This window comes from Myodes glareolus, chromosome 19, assembly GCF_982192425.1.
Source record: "Myodes glareolus chromosome 19, mMyoGla1.1, whole genome shotgun sequence".
Classification (NCBI taxonomy): domain Eukaryota; kingdom Metazoa; phylum Chordata; class Mammalia; order Rodentia; family Cricetidae; genus Myodes; species Myodes glareolus.
Window position 1 is genome coordinate 20,877,172 of NC_142044.1, and position 20,900 is coordinate 20,898,071.

Here is a 20,900-nt window from a genome sequence, read left to right on the forward strand (position 1 = left end):
GAAAATGGGTATTGCACCGGGAGGGTTTGGCCGCGGCCCCGCGCCGGGTTGTGTTCAATAATATTCAGTGATCTCGCTTGCGCCTCCCCCACCTCTTCCCGCAAAAATTCCATCGAGTCCGTTACTGGACTCGGACTTTTAAGTTCATTTACTGCGCACACACACACCCACGTTTGGCCACTCATCAGAGCCTTTAGGGCCAGCCTCCCCCCACCCGCAGTTCCCTCCTAAAAATGACATTTTGCCGGCGTCTGCCGAGGGGCCTGAATTTCACTTTGTAACTTTCTGCGGAACCCGAGCCCGGGTGGCAGCTCCGGTGGTGGTATCGTATGCAAATACGCATGCTGACGTTACAGATCATGTGGGTTTTGGCGTAGATTCCCCACTGATCGAGGCATTTTCCCCCTTTTTTTTTCTTTTTTTTTCTTTTCTTTTTCTTTTCTTTTCTTTTTTTCTTTTAAAAATTTCGGCCAATCGTTCTCCGTACGGGGGCTTTTTCTGTCTGTCTGTCTGTCTGCCAGGCTGGCTTTCCCCACCACCACCACCTCTTTCCCACGGAGCCCGAGTCGGGCGCCGGGTGGGGAGTGGGGAGTGGGTGGGGGGAGCCAGCAGAGTTCCATTTTGGAACGCCCGTGCCTCGTCTCCGCGTTCCCAGCCCGGGTCCCCGCGTACCCAGCCCCGGCGCAGGTAAGAAACTTCGCCCCAGCGCGGAGCACCCGCAGCGGGCACCGCCAGCCCGGAGCCCGACACACCGGGCGCCCGCTACTCCAGCCCAACTTTCCCACCGCCGCCGCGGCTCCCGAAAATGTGTTGTTAATGGGACTTGGCCGTCTTAGGGATGGGGGTGCGCGGGAGGGGGGTGTGCAGGCTTTTTTTTTTTTGCGGGTGGGAGGGAATCCGCGAATATGGGGTGGAGGGGGACGGAGATTTATTTTTTTTTATGAAATAGTTTTGATTACAAGTTTGGGTAAATGGAAGCCAGACCGAGGAGGAGGAGGAAAACATGTCTACGTTTCCCTATGTCGACATAAGCCACAAAAAAATATGGCGTCCGCTTTCGACAGGGCGTTACGTAGACCCGACTCTGTTTTTTATTTATTTATTTTGTGGCCGGCTCCCTGCCTTCTTGGCCAAACTGCGGCGCATTGTGCGAGCCGGGCAGGTCCCGCGGGGACTCCACCGGGACGTGGCCCCGTCTCGGCGCTTTTTGGCAGCCTGGGGGCTGCGTGTAGCTGCTCCCCTCCCTCCCCCGCTCTCCCCTCTGCTCTCCTCTCCCGGTGACGATTCGCCGTAATGTGGTGGCAGGAAGCATGACGCCGTGTTGAGGCTGCCTCTCCTCGCGTCGCTCCCGGTGGCTGCAGGCGGCCGGCGCGCGGCGCGGGCGGCGGACGAGCGACCTGAGGGCAGGGCCTGAGCGCTGCGCTGTGCCCACGCCCCGCTCAGGTGCGCGGGGAGGGGGATGCGTGGGGCGCGTGGCCCCCGGGAGCCCTGCTGTCCCCGGCCCGCCCGGACCAGCCGAGTCTCAGTCAGGTCTCCCGCCTGAGTGGCCGTGGCGTTTTTCCAGTCTGTCCCACAAGAGGTTAATCATTGCTGGCGTTGGAGCGTCTTTGTGGCTTCCCCAGGACTTGGGATCCTGGGCTTTGCAAACTTGCCCTTTCCCTAGCAGCTTTGCGGGAGGCTGCGAAGACCAAGAAGCTTGGAAAGTTGGAAAGCGGGAGCATCCCAGGAACGTCCCTTTGGCCTCCTAGCTGTACTGAGCTCGGGAGGCGGTGGAAGAGGATGAGGAGGACTTATCAAACAGAGTGGGTGGGGGAAACCTGTCTCAGTAGCCAAACCGTGATTTGCCCAGGCTTCCACCTGACTGATTGGCTTCAAAGCCAGTGGGTTCCACTGATGGCCTTTTGTTGGGGGCGGGAAGGAGGAGGGAGTACCCCTCCCCCTTCAGAGTCACTGCTCAGCTGGGGCCCCAGGCAGCACTATCCTTTCGAGCCCCCGAGTTCGCCATTTGCTGCTCTCTGAAGATTTCTTTCTGGGAGTGAGTAGCTGCTTAGATCTGAGGCCAGGCCTGTGTTGAAGCAGGACTTGGGAGACAGATATGCCTCCATGTGACCCCCGAACGGCTTGGACTTCCCACAACAAGCCTCTTAAAATGCACTCTCTCCTGCAGAAATTAACACCGCGGAAGGGAAGAGGGTGAGAGTAGAGAGATCGGAGACTCAAGTCAAAAGGTGATTTTCTGTTGATAAGGGCCTCGAGTCTAAGCAGTTCAGGCCCAGGGCAGTAATGTCAAAAAGCATTTGGATGTCGGCCAAGTGGAATAAATATCTTGTTAAATGGCCTGTTTGATAGTAAAAAATAGGCTAATGGAGCCGTCAAGTGGTTCCGTGGGACCAACATAAAGGTTTAAGTTTAAAGGGAAAGTCACATAACGCTGTTTGTTTACACATGTTCTTTTAAGGCTAGGGGGAAATCTAAGACTAAGATTAAAATGTGTCCCTGACAGTTATCAGGTCTGTGGCGTGTGGAAATATTGTTACTGTATAAATACTCGGCTCCATCACCGCTGGGTGAACTTGTACCTTGCTTTCCTGTAGGGTTTGATGTAAGCTAGGGATCCACCTGCAGATAATGGCACATAAGGGGAAAATTCAGAAGGCCAAAGTTTTAGGGTAAACTAGTGACTCATCGTTTAAAGAGAGGGGGGGAAAAATAATCACATACACCGAAAACATTGGATTCCCAAGATGAAAACAGACGATCTTGGCTTGCCCAATGGTGACCGCATCCCAGTACATCAGGCCTTGGTGGTTACAGGGGCGCTGTGCCTTTAACAACACGGGGGTGGGGGTTGGGGGTCATGTTGGTGTTTGGTAAGTGTTGCTAGCACTTGCTGTTACAGTATGTAGGCCTGCTGGATGGTCCTGCTTTATCATGTGATCCTCTCCATTACTCCACAAGCCAACCATTATTCTTGTCTTCAGACACTGGCTGAGGAAACTGAGGGCTTATAGAGGTGAAGAAGGAACATTTGGCCAACCCACAGGGTGCAGTGCACAGTCTGTGCTGGAGGCCAGGCTGACTTGACAGCATTTATCTCTGGTGAAGGAGGTCATTGGGGTAACAACCCAAAGGGTCAAGTGCAGGCAGGCCGGAGAGCAGTAACTACTGCCCTGGGTCTCCACTCAGGAATTCATCTGGATTTCATTTGCTTATTCATTTCTTTGGCGACTACATGTTGACGTATTTATTCGTTCAGCAGCTACACCATTCCAGCTACTAATAAGAGCCCGTGGTCGTTAAACATTTTATAATGCCAGACACTCTCCTGAGGGCTTCTGATTAGACTCTGTTGTCTTCACGACAGCCAGGAGATACCATAGAGGTTCTCGTTCTCTATAGATGAAGAAGTGCAGGCCTAGAGAGGTCAGCTCACTTGTTGACCAACTCCTAGAACAAACCGTTCATGAGTCGAGAGTGTCGGCACCCATACCACGGATACCTCCACCACTGCAGTGCACTGCACCAGACACTGTGGGGACGTGGGGCAGGGGGCGGGAGGGGAGGAGTGCAGCAGAGCCCCTGGGCTCAGCACAAAGCCCTGCTCCACACTAATGGAGATGCTGGTAGGATAAAGACCCCCTACCCTCTTGGAGTTTGAACAGACAGTAGGAGTGCTCATTAGGCCCAATCAAGCAGAATTAAGTAAGTGCTATAAGTGAGGAAAAGCAACTATTGTGGACCACACGGGAGGGTGGGATTGTGCTCCTCCGAGGGGCTCTTGGGGACTCTCCTGGAGGGGATGGCTTCTAAAGTGACCCATGAATGAGAAAGAACAATGCCTGGGGAAGGATGCATAGGATAGCATTGATTCAGCTGCTGGCAACCGAAATTCTGAAGGCCACGTGGTTTATCCAGCCGGGACATTTTTGTGGGGACCGGATGATGTCTCAGCTGTGTCTTTTCGTCCTGCATGTGGGTCTTAGGCCCGAGGTTTATGGAGATTGCCGTGTCCCTGGGCCCCAGTCAGAGCTTGGTTATGTGGTGACCCAAACGTGCCAGGGAGAGATGAGCGGGTATTTTTAGTCAGACACATTACCGCCGTGGACATGATGGGGTTCCGTTTGTAAGGCAGAAGATGGGAATTAGCAGGTAGGGTGTCTGGTTTCTCAGAAAGGAAGTGGAAGAAAGGTTCTCGGGTGGTCCTGGAAATGGTCTGCAGTCTAGGAAGTGGAGAGCGGGGTGCAGAGAGAGTAGTGCAGGAGATGACGTCAGCTTTCGCTCTCTGTGGAGGCTGCTGACCGTTACTCTGTAGATGCCAGGAGCCATGGCAGGCTTCTGGACAGGGACTTTCATGTGTTTAAAGCCAGCTGAGTGTGCCTGGTACAGACAACCTTGCTGGTTCCCCCTCGACATAGAATGAGATCAAGGAAATTTTCAGACAGGGGCTAATGATGTCTCGGGGAGGGGGAAAAAATGACAGAGTGCAATGGGGGGGGGGTGTGCAATGACAGAGTGTAAGAGGGGAAGAGACATAGTCTTTAGATCCTGACAGTAAAAATCTAAAATTAAGCCCCCGTACTGAAGAGAGAACGACAGGAGAGTTTGTGAAACCCCCTGACCAGACATTCTAGCTCAATCAGTGAGCTCTGACTTCACTGAGAGACTGTGTCTCCAAAGATAAAATGGGGAGTGACTGAAGTAGATGCCCAACATTGCCCTCCGGCCTACACACGCATGCACACGCGTGCGCGCGCGCACGCACACACACACACACACACACACACACACACACACACACACACACACACACACACCCCAGTAATCCAAAACGATTTTGCGGTGCTTCAGCTGTTCCAGGAGGTAAGCAGCCCTCTTTCCACAGTGATTCAGTTCACAGAGCAAAAGCAGCTGGACAAGGGACCTCTTTGCCAGCTCAGCGTTTTGCTCATCTTCCTGGCCTCCGGGATTCCTGGGTCCTAGGCGCAGCTCTCCTCTCCCCAGCAGACTCCTTTTAGTCCTGGCCCTCCCCCCACATTGCTTTAAATCAGGAAGGTGTCTGAGTGGGCCTCAGAGCTATATCAGCTTCCACTTGCAGGACTCCCCCAGCAAGAGCCAAGCTCTCTAATTTTTTTTTGCTCACACACTATTAGCCTTGTGCCTCTGGGCAGTTACTTGCCTCTCTGAACCCTGGTTTTTTTTTCTTTAAAGCAAAACCACTCATCGCTGCCATATGAATTATTATGGAGCTTAAAAAGCTTATAAAAGAAAATATATTATATACATAATATATAATAATATATAATACATAGTGTATATCATATATAATGTATATGATAGTGCTGCACCTGATACATTATCCCACTCAGCAAGCTGTCATCACCATCATCATGCAGAGGTCACTGCAGCCACCTCTAGGAAATGACTTCCTTGTGTGACCTTGTAATTAACAAGCTCAGGGTTAAGCATCCGTCAGGAACCCTGCCTGTCCCCATCTCGTTGTGCGTTCCTCTTCCCAGCCCTCTTCCCAGAACACTGACACTTATTCTGTGGCAAATCTGAGTGGCCGCAGAGATTTAGACCCTCATGAGCCTGGTGCCAATCATGGGCACCTCCTGTGTGGACTCAACGGTCCGCACCCAAGCAGAGCAGTGCCGAGGGCCACAGTGATGTTCACATGCCCCACTGATAGGACTGATAGGCACCCAGATGGCCACTGTGTGTGGCATTGATGAAGCAGTTTTCTTCTGAACTGAGGGAGAGAGAGAGAGAGAGAGAGAGAGAGAGAGAGAGAGAGAGAATAAGACGAGGAAATGTGGTCCCATTTCCCCTCCCCAACCCTTCTGTAAAGCCTCCACCCTACGTTGAACAGGTTGTGATATTAAGAACATCCTCCTACAAGCTGTTTCCTGTTCTGTGCTTGTAGTCATGCATTTGAGAGGGGTTGATTGGCAGTGGTGTGTGTGAGAGAGACCCCCAAGGAGCAAGGCTATCCTAACAGCACTACATCCATATCCCCCCAAGTTCCTCCCAAGAAACAGAGGACAGACCCAGAGCCAGCTGCTCTGTGCCCCCAGGGAGGACAGTTTACTTACTAAAAGCCTCAACTTATACCCCTTTTGGTCCCCGCCACATGCTCTACTTCCTAGTACGAGAATGTTCCTGGAGATTAAATCTAGTCACAACAGTGTTTCACAGCAATGGCATTTAATACAGAATGCAACCGGCACTGAATGAAATCTGTGTAATATTGATCCATAGGCAGTTTGATAGTAAGGAGTGTGGTCCAAGTGGTATCTTTGAAGAAAGAGATTTGTGGGTGTAACTTTAGGGTGCACGGGCTTGGTGTGGAATGGAAGCGTTACAGGCCTGCGCTGCTTTTATCTTGTGTAGGGAACCAGTAAAAACCCCAGGGAACTCTTTGCCATTCAGTATGAGGAACTGACTTTTGTATCCCGGGGGCACCGGTGTGGCCAATAGAGTCAGCTCCTTCTTTGGCTGGGGAGGATCCTTCCTGTTGGGGTCTCGGGATCCACTCACAAAGGAGAAAAGCTGTTGACAGCGTGGCCTGGCCTGGCTGGGGTGTTATGCTCAGAAGGTCCTGGGTACAAGTTCTCTTTGGTCTGCTCGAATGCCTGCAGCTGCAGTTGCAGCTGCTGAACTCCAAAACATCTGCAGAATGTGGCCTAAGAAGTCTAAGTTAAAGAGCAGGCAGCATGCATGCATGCACGCGTGCGTGCGTCAGCTGCACACAGGTTACATTTTCAAACTGGTATTGCAGAACAGTACGAGAAAAACACTCCCCGGTGGGCCAGCTCTACTTCCCGGCTTTGTCAGCTCTGCCTCATGAAACCGAACAAATGCAGAGCTACCCGCTCACCCAGACACACCACAAGCCCACAAATCAGTTCATCCGAAGAATGGCAGTGGCTACTGTGTGTCAGACACCAGGCTGAACGCTTCCCCTTTATTCTGCCACGTAGTGCAAGCAGGAGGGGTGGACGGAGAGCTGTGTATGGCCCCCTGCAAAGGCAGGAAAGCAAAGCTCAAGGCGCCAAAGCCCTGACTCAGGAACACAGAGGGGAGGTAGGAGAGTCAGGTTGCTTCCTCGGATCAGTTTGTTTCTCCGGTTTTCAAGCCTGTGGACAGACAAGCTCATGGCCAGCCTGTAGGGGAGTGTGGAGAGGTTTGGTTTAGACACACTGTGGGGCTGTCTATCCGGTTGTTTTTCTACTGCAGGGGTTTAGGGGACTGGCCACCATGTGAACCCGTGTGTGTACATGCATATGGCTACGTATAAGAATATGGTCAGAATTGGGCTTCTAAATCTTCACCCCTAATCTGTAGCATCCTGCCAGTCTACTTCCTTCAGCATCTGTCAAAAGCTCTCCAGGGCCACTGGACTCTCTCCTTGACCTGGACAGAAAGAATCTCAGTGAGACAAACTCTGCAGAGTTGGGACCTGAAGAGGAGCTAGGGCCTCGAGGAGAAGTCCCAGCTTTGGCAGCCAATGAGGAGCAGGAGTGGAGGGAGCAAGCATGGGGGGCGGGCGTGGAGAGTGACTGTGTTGCTGTTTTTATACAATAAAAGAGGATCATTGTAATTGGGAACCTTTGAATCATAACACGTCTGCCCATGGCTCTCTCCAGCTGCAGAGCCATTTAGTTAAATAGCACACAGAAACGGCCTTTCAGCTGATATTACATCCCCGCTGTTTTTAAAATACGAGGCAGGGCTGAATCGCTCTAGCAACAAAGCCAACTCAGGCTCCCCCAGCCCCTGGGCCTACCCAGTGTCCCCGAGGGATCTCCGTGGCCTGTGGAGGATGACATGTTGAAATTATTTCTCATTTGAGCTTCACCTCTGCCTTCCTAAAACAGACTCTTGAAGATATCTGCACACTGCCTGACCGGAGCCTGATGTGGCTGTCAGGTCGTGGCAGAGGATGGGCTGATGGGAGAAAGAGCATGCGTTAGTACCGCTTGTTGGGATGGGGTGTGCCTTGGTTTTTGCCATTTGAACTTTGGTCCTTCCTACTTCCTCCCCTCCCCTGTGTGTGTGTGTGTGTGTGTGTGTGTGTGTGTGTGTGTGTGTGTCTGTGTCTGTGTGTGTGTCTGTGTGTCTGTATGTGTGTCTATATCTGTGTGTTTCTGTGTGTGTGTGTCTGTGTGTGTCTGTGTGTCTGTGTGTCTGTGTCTGTCTGTGTCTGTGTGTGTGTGTCTATCTGTGTGTTTCTGTGTGTCTGTGTGTGTGTGTCTGTGTGTATGTGTCTGTGTGTGTCTGTGTGTCTGTCTGTGTCTGTCTGTGTCTGTCTGTATGTCTGTGTCTATCTGTGTGTGTCTGTGTGTGTGTGTCTGTGTGTCTGTGTCTGTATGTCTGTGTCTGTCTGTGTGTTTCTGTGTGTGTGTGTGTGTGTCTGTGTGTGTCTGTGTCTATCTGTGTGTTTCTGTGTGTCTGTGTGTGTGTGTGTGTGTGTGTGTCTGTGTGTGTGTGTTGGGGTGGATAGTGGGAATATATGTTCTGGAAACTGAAAGCTGGGAAAGGAGGCTTTCCTCTAGCCAAGGCATTAGAGAGAAGGGCCGAAATTCAGGGGAGAAGGGCCTCTCCTCTGATCTCTTCAGCTGAGGCCTCCGCTCCTCCTGGTCCTCTGGATCTGCTGTCTGCTGTTCTCCCGGGAACTTTGTGTTACTAACTTGATTCTGAGCAGTAGGAAAACATGCAGATTTCTGGCTATTTTCAAGTGCCAGGGTGTTGTAAAGTGGAATGGGCACTAGAGTGGTGGACGTTCCGGCAGCCGGGATTCCACAGCGTGCAGCTGGACAGCGTCTGTCCTTGACACTTTTAGAAACAGGAACCCCGGGTCTCCAAGTATGTACCCTACAACCAAGTGAAAGGATGTCCAAGGGAATGAGTTTATTATTAGGACCCAGATGTTCTAGATAAGAGAAACTTTAGAAGCCAAGCCTAACGCAGTGGGACACACCTGTGTTCCCAGTGCTGGGAGGCAGACACAGGAGAATGACGGCAAGTTCACGGCCAGCCTTGGTTGAAGAGCGAGTTGCAGGCTATCCAGGACAACAGAGTGACAGAGTGAGACCTTGTCTCAGGAAAGGAGGGAAGAAGAAAGGAAGGAAACTGGAGGAGCCATCCTGGGGTAACTGAGGTCCAAGAAGCTATGCAAACCAGCGCTGGATCCCACCATCCAAGGGGAGTTGTTTCAGGCCTTTCTGCTTCCCTGTTCAGCCAGCTCATCTCTTTCCTTCCCACTTCCATTCCTCTTTCCTGGCACTTGCTGAGCACCTGCCTGAGTGACAGATCAATGTCCCTGCTCTCAGGAAGTCCACCCTGGGTGGTGCTGAATCACAAGCACGGATCCAATCCACATAACTAACCCTGCCGACATCACGAGTACAGTTCTAAACGCCTTTCTTCGGATGTCCCTAAGTATCAGCATTCTGTCTTCTGCAGTTGACCAACAAGGAAGCGCAAAATAGTAAGGCGTTTGTCCGAGGGTCTCAGAAACCAGGAGGCAGGCTAACACACCATCTACCCCTGGGACTTGTAAGGCCCAGGCACTCACTGCATCTCCTACCCTCTGTGCATCTGTGGCTTTCCAAAGAGGTCAACACAAAGGGCGGAGCCAGAACTCAAACACAGCCCTTTAGGATCCAAGACCAGAAGAGGTTTATCTCCTTCAGGCATTCGGTGCATTCGGTGGTTCCTGCTAGAAAGCCAGCATGGTAAGGAGCACACTACCCAAGGGTACAGAATCACAAGAGACTCCCAGGTTAGTTCTTCAAAGTCTCCTAAAAGCCAAGGGTCCTTTGGGGAAACTGAGCAACAGGTGCTTTATTGGCATAAAAACCGTAAAGTTTAATGGCTACAAACACATGTGTCTGGCATTGTAAGTATGGTCTCTCTTCCTTCTTTTTCTTCCCTCCCCCTTTTCTCCTCCCCCAATCCTTCTGTCTTTCCTTTTTCTGAAACAGAGTGACAATATGCAACCCAGGATGACCTTGACCTTGAATGCACCCTCCCCCTTTGCTGGCATTAGACAATGTGAAGCTAATCTTCTAAATTTGCCTTGTTGAGGTATAACATGTTAAATTCCCCTGTTTAAAGCATACAATACTGCTCTTCAGTATATTTACATAATTTGTGTAGCCATCACCCCTAGGCAACTTTAGGACATTCCTGTCGCCCCCAGAAGTGAACCCCAGGCACCCATAGCAGCTGCTCTTCATCTCACCTCCCAAGCTTCACCCCAACCCTGCTCGACCACTCTGGGCCTTCTGATCTATGCCTTTGCAATCCTATAATCTGCAACTTTTTATGTCTAGCTTCCTTTACATGGCTTGAAGCCTTTGAGGGTCATCCGCCATCCAATGTGTCATCAGTGTTTCTTGCCTTTTTATTGCCAAATGGCACCTCACTGAATAGCTATGCCATGTTCTGTTACCCATTCACCAGCTGATGGCCTTTCGTGCCTCCTCCCAGTGACCGGGCACTTTTCTGGATGGATGAATCCAGAATCTCTTCTAACCTGTTAGGCCTACCCCAGGCAGTATAAGAAATTTGAGAAGGCCGCTGTGAACATTTGTGCACTATTTTCATACGTACACACAGTTTCATTTCTATTTGTTTTGTTTTGAGACAGGGTAGCCCAGGCTGGCATTGAACTCACAATTAAGTTCAGTCTGGACTGAAACTCTTGATCGTCCTGCCTCTGCCTGCTTAATGCTGGGTTTATAGTCATGCACCGCTATGCCTCTTGGCTGTCGATGTTTCTGTTTCTTTTGGGCACTTCAGTACAGGAATACTTAGAGGAGAAATTGCTACATATTGACCAATCATTGATACTGTCATTTGGCTCACATTAAGTGAGGAAACAAAGGTGCAGGGAAGGGAGGGTCACACTGCTGGAATGTAAAGGAGCAGGACTCAGCCTTCCATCTGTCTAGTGGCTATCCAGGACCAAGACCTTAGCAGAGTAAATAAAATGTCCTGGGTGTAAAATTTAAGGATGCACCCAATCTTGATTCCAAGAATCATAGGGTTAGTTAGCACTAGAGAAGCATTGCCTCCTTAAATTTGCCCCCTATGTTCCTAGTTTGCCATTTACCTTATCTTGTTTCCAGAGTACTATCCTCAGTGCTGGGGAAGGTGGGAGAACATAAGGATGACCATGTAGTCCTCGTTCCTGCCAGACTGAACTTGCAGAGGTTGTATTTCTGCTCATCAGTGGCTGTAGGAGTCAGGAGGATTTTACCTTTGAAGCATATAGCCTAGTGTCTGGCACCAAGGTACAGCCCTGGCACTGTGGTGGGGGTGGTGGCTGACACATCTCTGACCTTATGTCCCGAGAAGCTGCCTATTAGTCACTCGCTGTAGCTGAAGGGACATCCTGATACCTTTCTCTTGTGACCTGAAGCCCATGCTCACGGCATGAAAGAATGAGCCGCCTCCCAGTGACCCGGCAGTTTTCTGGATGGACGAATCCAGATTCTCTTCTAACCTGTTAGGCCTACCCCAGGAGGTATAAGTCGCAGCCACAGAGCCAGTTCTGGCTCATCTTTAACTCGTACCTTTCCTTGCTGGGTTATATATGCATTCTGTGTCTAGCTCTGTCATCTCCAAAGCCAGAGTGATGCTTCTGCGCTTCCCAAATGAAGAAGACACTGATAGATGGTACCTTTGGGGTCAAGGTAAGCCAGATATGGCATGCGGTGGATTCTTTTCTTGTGAAATGAGCCCCGTTGGTGACCTCATTTGTCCCCTTCGCGGCCTCCTGGTCTTTCACAGTTGGAGTGTGGAGGGGATACATAGTCTAGAGGAGGGGACTTGGAGGATCTACTTTGAGATGTCTAGATAAAGGAGAGATGTATCAGCTATGCAAGCCGCTTGAAATGATGGGAACCTTGTTGCTCCGTTTAGCACAATGCCTCATAGGTCCTGTGTGTATGGCTTAAAGTCACTAATAACAGAAGCCCAAGGGTCCTGCTCAGCCTCCTTGCTATTCCTCCTAGCTCTGAGCACAGTAGCATGCCTAGCACCTAGACACTAGCGAGCAGAGGCTATCCATATGAACTGCTTTGCACTGTCCCCCAATGGTAGAGCCCTGGGGAGACCTCAATCTAAAAGAACTCTGGTGTTTCTCCTTTGATTCCCTCCCTTCCCCCGCCACCAGAGCACCTAGCCTTGACCGAGTGGTTGCTCAATAGTTATTAAACTGATAAGTGGAATTGGATCCATGAGAGTTCTGCATGTGTGCTGTGTGCGTGTCGACATGGGAGAGCGACCTAATGCTGGTTCTCACTCCACAAAGTGAATAGAAACTTTCAGACTGCTTTTTCCCCCATCTGTGCTTTGTTTTCAAATAAAAGAAAAGGGTAGGGGCCAGAGAGATGGACCAGTGGTTTAGAGCACTGGCTGCTCTTCCAGAGGTCCTGGATTCAGATTCTCAACACCCACATGGCAGCTCGCAACTGTCTATAACTCCAATTCCAGGGAATCTGACATGCAGACCAAACACCAATACATGTAAAATAAGAGTAAATGAATCTTATTTTTTAAGAAAAGAGGAAGTCCTACTGGAAGGATTGGCAATCTGTCATCTGTCACCAATCTCCCCCTTCCTCAGCTCCACTGAGATGTAATTTGAAATTCCCAAATCCATTATCTTCCACGAGTTCTCTTAAACCTTCCCTGGTCACTGGTAATCCAGAAGTCAAAACCCATATGCTCCCAGAGGCTTAGCAAGCCATGTGGAAGAGTGTAGGGGTAGAATATAGACTGATAGGGTGTGATGCAGAGAAGTGTCGGGGTGGGGGTGGGGGGAGCTCATGCCTTAGCCCTCAGCATAAGCCTAGTTCTTCAGCTGAACTCTCCAGCCTTCCTGTAAATGAAAGTAACCTCTGACCCATGGGGTCAAGTCCAAATTCCTCACCCTGGTACACTGGCTGTCTTGGAACAGATTTTTTTCCCAGCAGGCATATTTTGTTCCAACTCTTGCTGTGTATGCCCCATTTCAGCTGCACCAGATTAACCCCTGAACCCTACGTGCCCCATCGCCTCTCCCTTGTATTGTTTTGCACAAGGGGCTCCTGCCCCAATTCCCTAAACTCACAATGTCACCTTTTCCTTCTGTGGTGAGCCTTGTTTCTCCTTCCGAGAGGCCAGTGTGTCCCCCAAAAAGGAATTGTCACTTTATGGATTTTGATCTGTTTATGTATCTGTCTCCCTGAAGGAGAAAAAAGATGAGTCACTTTCCACCAGCAGGGAGAACTTCCTGTTTGTCTGCGTGCTCCCAGGACCAGAGCAGGGCTGGCCCACTGCACTGTGAATTAAGAATGAATGGCTATTGAGTGTACGTCCATGGCTGCCTCGGTGAGCAAAAGGCTATCTTTGGAATCCAGAGAGAGAGAGAGACCTCCAGGGGTGTCCTGCTGGTCTGGCACAGGTGTATGATGAGCTGCTGCTCGCTGCTGCCCCTGGTGGCAGATCTTTGCCAGAGGCTTAAAGGACTTATGGGAAGTTTTCTCACAAGAGGTGGCAAGGCCGCTTCCTCTCCAGGAGAGTTTTCCGTGACTCCCAATATTATACTTGCAGACACGGAACTTGAAGTCTAATTCTAACTTAGGCTTGGGGTACAGCGAAGACTGGTAGGTAGCAGTACGGAAAGGTGTGATTCCAGCAGTCAGGAGGCTGAGGCAGGAGGATGGTGAGTTCCTCTGAGGCCACCCTGCCCCCAAACAGTCTAAAACAAGATTGATTCTAACGGTATCAAATAGGGAGACCAACGTGCCGGATGCCAGCCATTGAACCAAGCATGATGTGTGTTACACTTTATTTAACATAATTTAAAACTACCCGGTTTGATAGAAAATTTACACCCATTTTGCTGAGGAGACAGGAGACAGCTGAGGCTACAAGACACGAATCTGATGAACCGCGCTGGAAATGGCAGAGATGTAGTTTGGAGCCAGATGTGAGACATCAGAGACAGGGTTTTCTCCTGTCACTCTGTAAAGGACATTAGAATTCAGTGTCTTACCTTTAACGATAGAATGCGAAGACCAGCCCTGTCCTCCCGTAGTGTGGCAGGCTTTGCTCATGAGTGACTGCGAGATTAGAGTCAATGACAGGAACATATTCGCTTCCCCAGAATAAGTACTTTGGGGCATTGAGGCAGCTTCTTCTCCTCAAAATACTTTTGTGGTTGTCACCTGTCAAAAGAGCGAGAGGGCCAATAATCTTACTGGACCAACCTGTGTAGCAAGAGAAGTTGTGAGGATTGCATCTGTGTGTGTGTGTGTGTGTGTGTGTGTGTGTGTGTGTGTGTGTATGTGTGTGTAATAGTGGCTAACAGAGCATTCTTCAGGGAAGGGACATGAAACCCTGTGATGACTGTTTTCAATTGTGTACTTGGTCCAAAGTGGAAGAGAGTCTCAAGGAAGAATTATCTAGGTTTATTAGCCTGTAGTCCTGCCTGTGAGGGTTAACTGGGTGAGAACACCCACCCTGTGTTTGGGTGGTACCATTTCATGGGCGGAGCCCTGAGCTGTGTAAGAGTGGAATAAATCGAACTGGGGGTAAGCATGCACTCATTCATGTCTCTCTGCTCTTGACTGAACGTGGTGTGGCCAGCTGTCTCCAGTCCTTCCCACCTTGATTTCCCTGCTCTGACGAGCTGGGACCTGGAACTGTAGGCTGCAACAACCACCCCCCCCTTGGCCCTAAGGTGATTTCAGTCAGGGTACTTATCACACCAACAGCAATAAAACTTGAGCAGACCCCTAGACTACGAAGCATGTGCGGTGACAGATGACCACACTGTCCCAGGGGCTTAGCAAACCAGGGTCTTTCTCTCAGGAAGTCAGTCCCTTGAGGAGCCATAGCTCTCCACAGAGCTTTATTTCAAGCTGTGGCTTGGGGAATCCGGGCTGCCAAGATTTTATGGTTGTGACATTTGAAGCCACTGGCGTGCTGGCTGCTGGAGCAGAGGGAAAGAAAAGGGACACAAATCCGCCTTCAGATTTGCCACATCTGCTCCCACAGGAAGCCTGGACAATGTTTGGTGTGCCTGACTCATTATTACAGAATACAGGGTCTCTGCCCACCAGAGCCTTAGGCTTGGCTGTGCTGCTCCAGCGGGCATTACCTGCATCTGCTTTGCTTTGTTCTCTGTGTGCTGAAATACTCCACAGAGGTCCCTTCTGCCTCTGACAGGCCCTGCTCTTCTAGAATTAAGACACGGCCCTTGAATTACGAATCAGGACCACAAAGACCATTGGCCGCAAAGCCCAGGCCTCTACAGATGCTCCCAGGCACTTGGTCTGGGGCTGTCAGAAGCTCTAGGGACAGCATCCAGTTTCCCTCTCAGTGATATGTAGAGGAGCCATCCTAGCAAAGTGAAAAGTCACCAAGCATTTTTGTTTTGTTTTAGTGTATTTCCGATTTTCCTTTCACGCACACTTTGGAGCATGCCCTAACAGTTTAGTTTCACACTGAGCAGTCCGCGTGGCACAAAGGTTAACCTTCCATGTGTTCCTCGTGTTCTGCCAAACACCAAGGATGCTGAGCATCACAATAGTAATGCTGCTGGCCCCAGTTCACCCCAGCCAGCCCTCAGTGGGCAGCCCCTCCACAGACTACTGCTATAACTTGTACACTCCACCCATGTGAGGTCATTACATTTCTCTCTTCCTGAAAGAGGCCCGGGGAGTCTGCATGGAACAACTGAGCAAACGGAGACCGAGAACAGTACAAAAAAGTATGTCTAGGAAGGGTAACAGTTGCACCTCACTCGGGCGGAGGGGTGGCCTGGCGGATTCTAAACCCAATGCTCTTTATGAGTCTGTTAGGCGGCACAGAAAAGGTCAGGGCTTAACCCGCAGTCCTCACAAGCTTTCTGCCCATTCCACTCCACCCAGACATTCTGGGGTCTGTCAGAAGTGCTTGAGATCACGGGTGCTTGACTCAGTTCTGTGCATCCCTGCAGGAAAACAAGCATGCACTTGTTCTGTGGCAGGTGCCACACTCAACGGTAGGCCCACTGCAATGGCAAGTGAGCTATTCCTCTCCAGCCACGTTTCTTTATTTCTCCATGGAATTTCTTCAAAGGACCACTAAAGAACCTGGAGCCCAGCACCGCAGTCAGGAATGGTTGTATGTTCAAATTTGGCTCTGGAACCTCGCCTGGCACATGGACTCCACATGGGCAGCAAGCACTCAGGAGACAGAGACAAGTGGATCTCTGTGAGTTGGAGGCCAGCCTGCTCTACAGGGTGAGCTCCAGGATAGCTAGGGTTACACAAAGAAACCCTGTCTCTAAAACCAATATACATATATTTGAGAACATGCTGGGCTACAGAATGAATTCTAGGCCAACGTCGGCTGCATAAAAAATGTGGTGTGTGTGTGTGTATGTGTGTGTGTGTCCTGTACTTATTAGTATGAGTCTGTGCAGGTGCACATGCTATGAAGACTCGAGGTCAATATCAGGAGTCTGTCCTTCATCACCCCCATTATTTTTTGAGACAAGAAATTCTTAATGGAGTTTATCGCCTTGGCTAAGCTGGCTAGCCAGCGCTCTGCCCCAACTCATCGATGGGGTTATAAACATGTGCTGTCACCCTTGGCTTTTTACTTGGTCCTTGTACTTGCACAGCAGCTGACCAAGGAGTCTCCCCAGCCCGAAGTCCATCTCTTGTATTCATATGGTGTAAGTTTTGTAATCCACTCCCAGCTAGTGGGACTGGCTTAGTTACCCAGCACAACAGAGGCCTTGGGCAGTCATCAGAATCTGTGGGTAGTCAGACAAGGATCCTCTGGTCTAGGCCTCTCTAGTTAGCAAGCTTAAGCAGTTTGGTTACATCCTCAAGTATGGGAAGCCACCTTATTCCTGAGATTCTGTGAGAGTCCTGTCAATTTGCCACCCCCGCCCCCAACACTTTTGCTCTGAAGCAACTTTTGAGACCAGAGAATGCTTTTGCTTCTTCTTCTAGCCCAAGTAGTATAGATAGAAACAGTCTGCTCTGCCATTTATGGCCTTGAGGACCAAAGATGCTGGTCACCGTTGTAGACCTCCTGTCTCAGTTGCTGTCCCAGCCTGCTCTCTTCCTCTGCCCTGGATCTATGTAGCAGCCCATAGCCAGAATCCTGGTGGCCCCTAGCTTTTCCGCTCTGTTAGTCATCCCTAAGACAGCTGCTGACCTGCCTGTCACCCTTGGCCTCTTCAAAGACTAGCAGGAGTATTTAAGTCCCAGACAGCACAGAGAAGCCCTCAGGCTGCAATGGCCACCCTTGTGGCGGGGTGGGGGTTCAATGCATATTTGTGGAATTTTTCGGTGCTGATGGACCCATGCTGACCCCTATCTGAGATATAGGCGGTTGGAGACTTGGCACACTGGTGATTTGTCCTGGCAATAGATGAGACATCTTTATACCACATGCTGTTGGTAACCCCCAAAGGCAGTACTGGAGTTAATCATGAGAATAGCTGGTGGTCATTTCCAAGCCAAGTCTTTTCCCAAGGGAAGAAGGAGAGGAAGGAGGGAGTGGAGGAAAGGGGAGAAGGACAGGAGGCAGACAAGAACAGAGAATATCTTCCTCGTGTCAGATGCATGTCGGGGACTTTCTGAAAGTTGTGGGAACAAACCTGAGCCCACATCTGGAATGACTCTGCACGTGTAAACAGGTGCACACATCTGGACACTGCTGAGGGATCTTGGCACAACTTTGACCCCAGCAGACACTCGGAGTGGCTTGTCTCAGGAGTTCCCATTTGCAGACACTCCACTTTGCCCATCCGTCTTGATTTTCAGCAAATGAATATGCTATACATTTATGTGGCATTTGGCGGCTTGTTTTATAGCAATCCCTAAACATCCCTAATCCTAGGTTTTCAGCCAGTGGTTCTTTATTGCTAATTATCTACTTCATTCTGGATATCTGTAATAAAAGTCTCAGGACATATTGGGCAAATTATCATTTTAAATGGAATAATTACTTAAGTAAACATACTCCAGCACCTCCCCCAGGATGATTCCTTCAGTGAGATGAGATGAGTTTTGTAGGTTAGGCTTGACAGCTTTCCTGATGGGCAGGATTTTGATTTGGGGCTTATTATATTTGGGGGAGTCTGGGGACCCGGCAGGTGTTTCTATTTCAGAAAGCAAATTCAGAAACTAAGGACACACAAATATTTGATGGATCTCCTTACCCCCAAAGGCATTTTTGAGGTGGGATGCAGCCAATCCCTCATTCTTTCTCTGTTTGGATGTGCTGTTGTGGAATTTAAGCATATGGGCTGAGAGAAGTCCATGTACAGGCAGGAGCTGGGAGACCATAAGCTACCTGACTCAGCCATCCTCCTGCTGCTGACTTTGAGCTAGTCATTCACCCCTTTGTAGCCTCAGTTTCCCTACCTGCCTTCCAGGCTCTGAGTCATGTTGCTCAGCAGGTTGGGTTGGCTCTGTCCCTTTCCATGTTGGCAGGTTTCTGGCAGGTGTGACTAGCCTATCAGAAGCCTGTTGGCTCCTGGGTTCTTGGGAGCAGCCGGTGGACTTAAGCCTTTTTGAAATTCTTGTAGGAGGACTTGCTTTCCACCTAAATTGCCCCCACAGAGTCGAAGCTGTCCTGCCCGTTTCCTTGGAAAGCCCACATAGTGCTGAGCAAGCCGGCTGCCTTGCATAGCTTCTGCAGGTCCGAGCCAGTGCGTTCCAAAGTAATGTCTGCAACTGATTTACCGAGAAGCTGCTGCGAAGGGAAAAAGAAAGGGTGGCTGGGGGTGGGACAGGAAAGGGTTGGCAGGTTCAGTCCCAGGGCCTGGATGGAAAAGTGAATGGGTCACGGTAAGGGGAGGGTGCATGCGCACTGGGGAGCTGGCCAGGGCGCCCTCCCTCCTCCTCTTCTGGAATGCAATGTGTATTTACTGCCCTGTGGCTCCCAGTTCCTCTCAGGAAGTCATTTTTTCCAGGGCTAGAGGAGCCGAGCTGGCCATCTCTCCTGAGAACTTCTCCACTCCCCCAGTTAGAACTCTTGGGGATCAAGGGGCGGTGGCTCAAAAAAGAGGCCTTTGGAAAAGCAAGGGCACTGAGCCAGAAGGTAGTATTGAGGGTATACAAGCGATGGCCCTGAACTGACCTTGCCGTCGTCCCCTCTTCTGCTGTGGGACTGGGAAGGAAGTGAGGATAGTATGAAAGCAGCCTAGTAACTGCAACCTTCTTCTCCCTTCCCTGCCCACAACAAACAGTCCCCAAGGACTCTCTCCAGCAGAAGCAAAGCCTCTCTCCTAAGCTTGCAGCTGCGGGGTTGGGGGGGCGGGGTTGGCAGTGTATTCAGTGGCCATTTTTTTTCTGGTTCCCACTTGAGAATCAGAGATCTTCCTCACTCCTTCAAAGGCTTTTGCTGGAGTTTTTTTCTGTGCGACACTCAGGTTCCACCTCCCCCTTAAACAGGGTTCTCTCTGGAGTGTCCCTATCTCTTGTCCCTCTTTCCTGCATCCCATAGCCATGCCCAGGACTGCTTGTTTCGGATAGGTCTTTGTTCTTGAGCTGTCCTAGGCATCAGGTGGTGTTTAGGAGAAGTGCTGAAACCTTGGGTGCTAGAGGTACCTCTCCCCCAGTTTTGACACAGAGAAAAGTCTCCAGATGTGTCGAAAGTCCCCTGAAAGTATGAAAATGTCCCGCTAAGATCCCTAGGCCAAATCATCCCATTCTGTTTTCTTCCCAGTCCCTCTGCTCTCAGGAATGGTCTTTATTACCCCCTTGACCCTAATATTTGCCCCACCACCACCAAGGCAGCACGTTCCATGTACCTGGGAAGTTTCTAGAAACCCTATACATACCTGGCTCCACCCTATTAATTAAACCTGACATGCTGGGGTGTGGGAACTCTCTGAAAAGTGTCCTGAATCAGTCCAGAGGCCGCCTGGTAGGCTCTCTGTCTCCTTGGGGTGTTGAGTCATACCAGAGAAGGACAGCATGGTGGGCTTCGGTCACCACCCTGTTGTCAGCACTTAGAATAATGCTCAGGGCCTTGAAGGGACTCAAGATTAACACAGAGTGAATGAATGGATGCTCCAGAAACTCTACCTCACCCCTGGATGGGTTCTCTTTGGGGATCGTTCAGTTTTGTTACTCATCCCACAGACATTCGGTGCCTGCTGCCATGCCAGGAGTGGTGGCAGATGCCAGGGTGCAGATAATTGGAAAGCATGACCCTTCAGAAGCCTCTGGTGTCTATGTGCCCATTCTAACTGGTGGATGGCAGTTAGAATGCAGGACAAGCTGCCCCCGCAACAGGCACTAGACACCCTGCACCCACACTCACATCTTCACACTTGCACATCCTCGCAGCTCTTCACAGTGAGATGCGGCTGCCGTTTCCCCGCTCCAGGGATTTACCTAATGCCCCCAGAATCACCTGAGTCTCTGCAGCCAGCCTGGATGCAGAATCAGCACTCCATGGCACATGTAGAGGTGAGACTGGACTTGGGGCTCTTGGGTCCCCAAGTGCAGGGTGGATACTTACAGGATAAATCCTGCCCCAACTATGGAGTCACTGCAGAAAGTCACCCCCCCAGCTCGTTAGTACTCTGATACCATTGTCTAAATGTGGGAGCAGACCCCAGGGCAAAGACTGCTCTCAACAGTTCCCTGAGAAAGGAAGGAAGGAAGCACAGGTGTGGAGCATGGAGCAACACGGAGGAGAGAGATATCCCAGATGTGACACACTGTAAGTAAAGAGGTCACAATGCTGGACGACTAGAGCTAAGTCCTGGGCACCACAGGACAGTACTGGGACAGGTGTGATACTTAATCATGGCGCTTCCATGGGCCCTTATGCCTCAGTCTTCCCATCTGTGGAGATGGACACAATCAGGCTTCGATACAAGGATG

At 50.5% G+C, this 20,900-nt stretch overlaps 1 protein-coding gene across 3 annotated transcripts in view; it reads left to right on the forward strand.

Annotated features, from left to right (window-relative positions):
- The first annotated feature begins 230 nt into the window (after window positions 1-230).
- Window positions 231-20,900, forward strand: part of Zhx2 (zinc fingers and homeoboxes 2) — a 150,406-nt gene continuing 129,736 nt past the window's right edge. For 2 of the 3 annotated variants that reach the window (XM_087898787.1, XM_087898786.1), the window contains exon 1: window positions 231-687. The gene's annotated coding sequence lies outside the window, so the exon portion shown is untranslated. Of the gene's footprint in view, window positions 688-11,585; window positions 11,703-20,900 lie in introns of those variants that run through there. The other variant, XM_048457134.3, reaches the window with a different exon arrangement.